The sequence below is a fragment of the Erithacus rubecula genome (genome assembly GCF_903797595.1).
Source record: "Erithacus rubecula genome assembly, chromosome: 22".
NCBI classification, from domain to species: domain Eukaryota; kingdom Metazoa; phylum Chordata; class Aves; order Passeriformes; family Muscicapidae; genus Erithacus; species Erithacus rubecula.
This window is the reverse complement of record NC_136674.1, coordinates 600,717-610,559: the sequence shown is the minus strand read 5'-3', so window position 1 is coordinate 610,559 and position 9,843 is coordinate 600,717.

Below are 9,843 nucleotides of genomic sequence, written 5' to 3'. Positions count from 1 at the left end.
CAGAAATGAGGCATAAGGCAGCCAGAGAAATGAGGAAATGCATGCTCTTTTCTCATCTGTCACTCTTTCACTGGGCAAGCTTGGGCAAGGTGTTTTCTTCTCTCAGTGTCCAGCTTCTCTATTTGGAAATGAACCGTAGGTGATTGATTGTGTAAAGCACTTCTAGAGATAAAGCAAGTGCTGTCCACACGTCTTCATGCACGAGATCCCCTATATGCATCCCAGCCAGGACTGCTAGAGATGAATCTCTTGATAAACAGACCTGAGTTTTCTGAGCATTCATCTGCCTGGCTTTATCAAGCCTGTGCTGCTCAGCATCCACTGCTCGTGAATCTTCACAGCCAGACTCTTATTTAATGTGGTGCCTTTCCTCTCACCAGAATTAGCAGGTGAATCCCTTGATTTAAAATATTCCAGCCATCAGGCAGATGTGATCAGCAGGCAGAAACAATGTGTGACAGCTGTGCCACTCAATGCCATGCCAAAAAATTCTGCTTTTACATCCTTCTTTGCATTTGCTACTTTGGAACAGGGTTTAAATGAATTCTCTTTGCATCCTTCCCTTTTTTATTAACATCTTTCTTCTATAGAACATAGGGAATCTTCATGTCTAGTATGATAAGAAAGAACATATCTTAGTAGAAGTTTATTTTAATTCAGTGGGTTCTAAGTCTTTTGTATTCACCCTCCTTATTTCCCTGTGCTTGGGACTGCTAAAATCTAGGAAAGGTCATGTAGGGATTGGATATGGAAAATCAGATTTGGGATAACCAGAAGTGGAGAAACATCTTTCCTTAGGAGAATTGTTAGAAGGATTGGCTGAGGTACAGCAATTCAGGGAACAGCTTAATCACTCCAGTTGCTCAAACAGGACCTAATTTTTTATTCACTTGAAATCAATAATAAAACTCCCTCTGTGCAGTAACAACAAGAGAGAACCATTCATTCCTCAGGTGGACCAGAGATTAACTAAACAAGCTCACTGGGCACTCCTTCTACAAATATTCTACAGTGCTTGGAAGGTTTTTCCTTCAGAAAACCAATTCTGCCCATATTTCTTACTTTTGAACAGACACTTCTTCCTCTGCCACATCAGAGTGCAAAAACTGGTTGCTTATCTCGCATTAACTTTGATGAAAGAGGTGCCCTTCAGGGCAGACTTTGACCTACTCAATGCTGTCATCTTGAGTTAAATTTTGTTTTGTTTCTGAGTGTCTGATGGTCTGTAGCCTCAACAATCAGCCCACTGCAATTTCCTTCCAAGTGAGTCATATTTTGTGTCTGATATTATAATTTACATCATATCTGCAAGATTCTATATGAGCTCAAGAAGTCATATTCCTGAAAACACTTGAAATCAAGCTCTGCTTGTAAGGTTGCTCCTCTGAGATCAGGGCATTTGGAGTCTCCAAAAAGCAGCTACACTGAGGCAAAGTTCATGACAATGAGGGCTGATCTTCCCAACTCCATGGAACCCAAAGAACTGTTCAGCTCTCCCAACTTTTCATAGGTTATTAGTGAGCTCTTTCTAACTCCCTTTTCCTAACTAATGTAGTTGTTGTCTGAGATGTGCACATGACAGCACATAAATAAATAAATGCAGTACTGCAGCCCCTCTGAACACTGGGCATCTCAGATCTGTTAGGACTCTCTCAGTCTGCTGGTTTCTGACAAAGATACAATTAATAACAACAGTACCTATTGCTGCTCCCAACTATCTCCTCTCATTGGGGAGCCTTAGTCATCTTCTTTTACACTGCTGTGGTTTTACATTACCCAAAGAAAATTTGTTTGGTTTGAATCTTCCCCCAAACTCTGCAAGATGGCAACTCTGTTTGTTTGGTTTTTGTTGTTTTTCTTTTTTCTGTTCTGATTGCTGACTATTACTTTAAGGGCTTTAAGATATTCACCATTAACTGTAGCCTCTTCTTGGGCTATGAACTGAACAGTGAACTGAAGTCCCTTCATGGGCTTCTTTATTATTTCAAAATGTTTATGATGAAGTGGAGATAACAAGTGTACCAAAAACAAAATAAAAGAAAGCTCTTGAGACTATGCAAATAAAAATAGGATCCCAGCCCTGTCTGGACTCTCAGTTTCTGCAGATTTAAGGTACATTAAAGCAGCAGTTCAGTGTGAAAGTGCAATGTTTTGTTTGCCATGTCCTGCTCTCCAGTGGAAGTTTGAATGTGAAACAATGCCAGGGCAGAGTGGAAAATTTTCCAGTCTGACCATCTGAGGGTGAAAATGAAAGTTAAGGAGAGTGCCAAATTTGGAGAGACGTGCCAGTAAATCCGTTCCTTCCTGTCTGCTCGCTGTCAGTTAGGCCAAACTCAGACATGCAGAAAGAACAGAATTCCCTCAGCAGTCCCCTCTCCAAAATTCCCAGAGATGAGGAAGTGAGGGAGGACCAAAGCCATCTCACAATCAATGGCCAGAGTTTGTTGTGCCTGGCTGCACGTTGGCCCAGGAAGAAGTGATTGCTGCCATCTCCTGACTCACCTCTGAGATCCTCAGCCACAGCTGCAGCAGCAAAGACAAAACTACAGCAAAAAAGAGCAAAATAGCAATTAGCAGTTGACTGGGTCTAAACCCCAGTGTCCTGCACTCCTGGACATTATTTCACTACACTGAAGATGTCCCTGCATGGAGCATAAGGAAAAGCTGGCATGTGGATAGGGAAAAGGTTTAGAGCAGTGTTTGGTACTTCAGCTCCTGCAATTCATGCTTGTCACAGCAGATTACTGTGACAAGCAGATGACTGTGAGATTACTGTGTGCAAGAAGAGTTTCATGCTTTAAAGCTTTTATGAGAATTACAGAGCTGCAAATGATTCTTTAGTAAAAGCATGGTCTGGGAAAGAAACTCCAATTTCAGTAACAGAGCACTGGCTGAGGCCAGTGGAATCTAACCAAGGACAGGTAACTGTTTTTTGTTACTGGTTTTGAAGAAACAACCCATAAATTTCTGGCCCAAATGAAGAACTGAATATTGAAGTATAGAAGTAATTTGAGTTCTGAATCTAAAAGTTTTGGTGTTTTTACTCCAAAACACACAGCACTGTTGAACAACTTCAGTAAAACTTATGTGCTTTTCTTCATTGGTGGCCTCTGAGTCTCTTTTCCTTACACCTGCCTTTATGTACTCAGTTGTTTCCTGCCCATTCAGGGGTCACACTTTGGACATTGTACCTTAGTCTACACAAAGCCAAAGCAGGCTTCCCATGCTTCCTCCATGAAGACAGGGGTTTTCTCAGGTAATTTTATGGCTCTACTTTATCTATACACACCATTTTATTACCTCCATTGTTTTAAGGACTCCTTGCTAAGCATTACAGTTAGGCCAGTCTTGCCTATGTCTGCACAACTTTGAGTGTCCATGTGAATGACATCACATTTTCAAAACTTTCCATGAGAGTGAAATTGCCTCCCTTCTGCCCTTCCCCATAGGGAAGTGGTGCCATAGGATGTGGGGTGTGAGCTTACAGCTCTTCTAGCAGCTACCTACCTTCCCCTATTAAAAAACAATTTCCATGGCACATTCTTCAGAGTATTTTTAGTCAGTTTTCATTGATTTTGAGCTGCAAGTCCAGCTCAATACCCAAACACTGAAATACAGACAATTTCCCCATATGCTCTCTGTGGAGCATCTCAGAACACAATTTTCTGCCACGCTGGAGCAACTTCTAATTCATGGAGTGAATCTTTGAACTAATTCAGGAAATCTTGTCTCCTATCACAAATCTAAATAAATACTTCAGTCTGAACATATCTTCTCACTACATCTTCTTCCTTTTTCTAATTTGCTAGTTGATCATCCAGTGGTTGTATAAGTGGAGAAACATTCACCCTGCCTTGTCAGTCAGAGGGAATGAGCAGTCTTTGCAGTGCCAGCTCACTCCAGGCAGTGCTGCTCACACCTGGGCTTACCTGTGTCCCTGCTGCTATGCTTCTGTCCCATACACAAGGTGTGCTTTGGGAACACAGGCACACATACTCTGCTTCATCCTCCATCATTGAATAGAACAATTGTTTCTTCATGTGGAACTGCTCAGCAAGCAAACTCACCACTTGGGGAACCTGAGGCAGTTGCTGAGATAGTGAATAGTGCTGGGATTTGGAAAACATTGCTCCAACATGACTCCCCTCACCTTGATGGCCTCCACTGAACCCACTCTTTGTGTACTGGAGGCCCAAACTGGACTCAGCAATTCACCACTGAGAGATGCACATACTCCAGTGGTGCTTCTTTTCCTTCACTTCTCTTACAGGAATTCCAGGCTATGGACATACTATTCAGCTTGGTTTTCATTCAGTGAGCAAACCCACTGCTGATTGAGACAACTGCTGACCACAGTGACAGAGAGGATGGTATTTGAAGCTATATTTGGAATGGGAGACTCCACTTGGGAGTTTGAAAAGTCACTTACTGAAAATACACAAAAGAGATGTGGAGGAATATGTGTTAACAGGGTCAGGTTCTAGAAAGTGATGGCTGGCTTTATGGAATGGGTTAAGTCACAGGGGTTAATCTATAATAAACAGTCCTAGTACACACATCAAAGGATTTTCACAGATTAATTAGCAGGTGCTATTATTAGCCATAACGATTTTTGTCACCATTTCTGAAAGGATAAGATGCAAAACAATTACTTCATTCAGTCTAAATGTTTCACCCAACTCCTGCGGTGAGGGGTATTTGAACCACAGCAAGAGCTGCTGATGCAGACTGTGTCCATCTCTTAAGAGAAGAAATAGAAACTTTTTTGGTCAAAAACACGTTCTTGCCTCACTTTGTTTTTATGATCATTACTTTTGATTTAGTCATCTGAAATCTGGCAGAAGGGAAAATAAAGGGGAAATTACTGTGACGTACAACACTGTCCATTAGGTCTGGGCAGCTCAAGAGACCTCTCTGACCAACACAAGCTGAAAACCACTATGACATTTCCTTCTTTCTTCTCATGTACCAGCTTTGAAGACTTAATTGCAATCTGAGAATTCTCAAAAAAACCACACTGCTCCTCTTCCTAGTGGTGTTTTTGGAGACCAACAGCTTCTGTACTTCCATGAAGTGTCAAAGTCCTTGTCCAATGTAACATCTCAGATCCTGATTTTCTCCCATGTTTTCCTTTTGAAGTCCCATTTCTTTCTAATGGAAGAGCAAAGCTGCACGTGTTGAAGACAGATGACTGGCACCCTGCAATGACTTCACTTTCATAAGAGAGAAAGCCTCACAGTTAATGTCTTGATTTGGTAGAACCACCATTGCAGAAAAGGTGACTTCTCAAGTTTCTGCCCACACAGTGTCTGACACCTTTGGAAGAGGATGTAAGAATTGACAGCTTGTGCAGGGTTTTGGTAGAGTCTTGTGATATGCTCCTACCCAGCTGGATGATAATTCTGCAGGAAACACAGCATCCTATCTCTGACTAACCAGCAAATTGAGTGCACTGTGGAGAAGGCAGGACCAGGCCAGTGGTGAGACAAACACATGAGACCAGTATAAATGACTGCCCAGCAAACCATCAGCTCATTTTTAAATAGACTGCTGGATTTAACACTCATAGTTGAGAACAAGAAAAAAGGAAGGCAATTCTTCAGCAGCAAGACTTTTAATATTTACTTTTCCAAAAGAGCGTACATGAGCATGGGGTAAGGTACAATTACTGCACAAAGAAACTTCAGAATCCTTTCTGCCTTCCCCTCACACAGAGTGATGCCTTTGGGCTTAGATTCCAACTGATTTATGCAGGATGTATTTGCCTTCAGCATCAAACCCACCTCTTAGACTTGTCCACCCAGGCTGCTGCACATACTGTGTTTTGTAAAACTGGATAAACAAAACTGTTTCACTTTTAATTCTAGCAACCATGACAGAGCACAGTGTTTTACTTCTATTTCTGGTAACCATGACTGAGCACAGGCTATTCCTCTGAGTATTCCAGGTAGTGAAAAATGGTTTAAGATGGTGAGCACGACTGAATTTCATGGGAGTCTTTCCCTTTGATTGCAGTGGCTTTAGCTCAGAACCCAAGAACAGCATGAAAAGTAAACATTCTGATAAGCAATCATCCAGACTGGCTTTGTTAGTATAGACCAGGATAGAATTTGATAGAGCACATAGGCAAGATTTGTGCCTCCCATTTAACAGACAGTTCATATGAATTCCAGAGGTTTTTACTAGTGTCACAGAGTTCTATGGAGCAAAGCTACATAATTATGAGCTGTGATTTCTTTCAGACACTTATAAAATTGAAAACACTTCCTAAATAGTAAATAAGGCCTCCCCATATAATGCATTAAAGTGAGCAGATTATAGGTTCAGTACGGTACCAAATCTGTTCTTTTGAAACTCTCATTGTTAGATCAAAGGGTTTATAGTTCTGTTCCTCTCTCAACCAGACATGGTTCATTCAAGTTACTTTTTTTTCCTAAATACCATTCATATTGTGTACATTCTTTATATAATTACCTCAGCCATAAATTCTGCACCTTTGCTTATGAGGATAATGAAGTTAGAGTGCAGGGAGTGGCTCTCCATCTCAAATTTCATAATAAACCCTTGATGCCTTTTCACTGCATTTAATCAATTAGAAGTAACCAGACTTGGCAGAGTGTCACTGTGACATCCTACAGGCTCTGTTCTGTCAGTTGGGAGCAGGGTTTGAGATCTCAGTATTTTTAAACCATGTTTCTGAAATAGTTGTAAGAGCATCATTACCATGTCAGTACCCCCTCACTCAGAGCCATGCTAGTGGAGAATAAGCAATTTCCTGCTGCTTGTCCCCTGAATCCCAGCCTGTCTAAGAGCTGCTGTGTGCCCTTTACGGGACTCCCTCAAAAGCAATCTGAGAATTCCTTTAGAAATTTTGGCCAGAAAGCTGCAATGTACTCTGTGAGATACTTCCAGCTAGGAAAAGGACAAACTGAAAAGAGCTCTAGGGGGAGAGAAAGCTCCAAGACTCAACAGGTGTCAGTATTCTGTACTGTAAACTGTGGTTAAACACACCATGTCTGTGACCTCTAGAAATGGGAGGGAAACACAGAAAATAAAAGAGAAAGAAGCCCTTGCAGTTGCACAACTGTGGAAACCAAAATACTCTATTTTTAACCATGAAAAGTCAGTCCTCATATGGGCTCAGTATCAAGAAGGTATCCAAAATATACAACCTTTGCCTGTGCCACCATCATGATGTAATATTTTCCAGACCAACTTCTGTTTGACATGTTTTCAAACAGTTTTCTTGTTCCTTGTTCCACACTAGGGGAGAGACACAGCCCACTTTCTGTAGATGAGATGACTGCTAAGAAATTGAAGCAAGACTGAGAAAATCCCAGATCCTGTGGTTTTTTTTATTTAATCAACCTCATCAGCTACACGAATTTATTGTCAATTTTGCATCTTCTAAAATCCATTCTGTAGGAAGGGAGAATATGAATCAAAACACCAGAAGTTTTAAACTCCTCTCAACAAGAATGAATACCAGAGGTGGTGCAAAAAATAAGGTATAGCAATAAAAAGATATTAAGTGCAGTGTTTTTAAAACAGATGATGCTGAACCCTGGCAGAAGGAAGCACACAGGGAATTTGGTCTGAAGCTGTGCAGCTGCAGCTAAAAGAAAAGATTTTATATGGGGTAATGATATAGCCTCAAGCTGTGCCAGGAGAGGTTCCAGGTTGGACATCAGGAGTTTCTCCACAGAAAGGGTTGTCAAACATTGGCAGGGGCTGCCCAGGGAGGTCTGGAGTCCCCATCCCTGCAGGTGTCCAAGGAAGGCCTGGGCATGGCACTCAGTGCTCTGGGCTGGGGACAAGGTGGGGATTGGGCACAGCTGCAATCCATGGGCTGGATCTTTAGCCTGAATGATTCTCTGAAGCACCCAAACCAAGCTGACTCAGGAGCTGCTGATTAAAAAAACAAAAATCAAGGTAATCCTTTTCAAAATGGATTCAAGCAGAACATGAAAGCAGATTCTTCAGTGGGAAAAGTCATCCAGGCTGATAGTTACCTCTCAGGGGTAAGTTCAGTGTCCACAGGTGAGGACAGCAAAGAGCAGTCCCAGAACTTTCCTCTTTCAGACTGAACAAATGAAGTGAGCAATGCCAGTGCTCTCCCCAATAACACAAACACAAACACTGTTAAGCTCTTAGGTGCAAATGACAGATGCCTCCCTCTGCTTCTAAATGTTAAAAAACTGTCTTAAATATCAAACACAATTATGAGGAAAACAGAAAATAGTCTTCAAAGAGCAGGGGTTTTTTAAAGTTAATGTGTCTGCCCTGCTTAATCACAAGCTGAAAGGAGTACTTGATGACTAGTGTATACTTCAGTTAACACTATTTCATAAAACCTGGCTTGACAGAAGTATAAGATAAATTAATCAATAATACAAAAGTTGAAAGATGCACCAGCTGGCTCATGCTCCAGCAGAGCTCCAGGCTCTGAGCTGCAGGCAAGGCTGCAGGAAAGGACAGACCAAGTGAGCAGTGAGGTCTGTGCCCAGCAGTGCTGTGTGTCAGGGACTGCCCTGACCAAGCCACTGCTCACCTCAAATCACCCCTGCTCTCTGGGGTGACACTGAGGGACATGACATGGTGGAGTTCTAAAGACACATTCTTACAGTTTAAGGTCAAGGACTCTCACAATTAATAGATAGTATGATATTGAGTATTTAAGACTCACAGATGTGCTGCCTGTTCAGTTTGCAGTTTATCAAAGCTTTATATGAAGACAAGATTTATAATGCCAAATTAAAAGCTGTTAAAAATAAGAAACTTCCTTTTAAAAAGTTCCTGTTTCCTTTAAAAAGTTGTGAGAGAATATTATTTATTTCTCCCAGAAACAGTGTGTATTCCTCTTTCTTACAGTATCACAGTAAAGATTACTTCCTTATGACATTTGAAAATGAGCCAGACAACACAGAGGGAGATTTTTGTTTAGCATCAAGTCCTCATGCTCAAATGTCCCTAAACAAAAAGCAATGCCTGTGACATAACTCAGCACGTGAGGAAGTTTACAAAGTGCTAAAGAATGATTTAAAGAATATTCCATTACTGACAAATGGTGCTAAGCAAGGCCTGGCCTGGGATGGAAATATTCTATTCAGTACCTACAGGGCTCAAATGACTTCTGGTGGCAAGTGTGAATGGAAATCAGTAACAGTTCTGACACAAGAATGTGATCAGAAGTGTATTTGTCTCTGGCCACGTGAAGGGCAGAATGCTATCCTGAATATTACATAAAACATGAATTGACAATCTTGTCCATACCAAAACCTGAAATGAATAAATGAATTACAAAAATAAATAAAAGGGAAAGATTTTACCACACAGGAAAAATCTTCTGCATGAGGCTCCAAGGCTGGTAATAACCAAAGTGGTTTTTATCATTTCTCTGTGGACTTGAGAGCAGGAACATAAACACTAAAAATACATTGACCAACCCAATGCTACTGCTCCATCTTTTGACAAGTTATTTCCATATTTGTAACGTACAGATTATTAACACAATTTCAGCTCTAGGTTTCCAAGGCCATGTACACACAGAACAGAAAGTATAGCACCAGTGTTGGTTCTGGCCTTAGACTGGATGCTGATAAGTCTGTAAAATGATTTAAATAATTCATTTCTCCATACTTCATGTAAAGCATGATATCACTTTATTAATCAGAAGTTTTCCACTGTCTTTCCTTGTTCCAATGTTTGTCTTGCTCTTGCATAACAAGGCTCCAGTGAAACCCTTGCTACCTTAATCAAGAGCTGCCCACACACAACCTTTGAACTGTTAACTTCACTCACCTCCTACCTGTGGACTACCTAGGAGAAGTTATTGACTCAAGA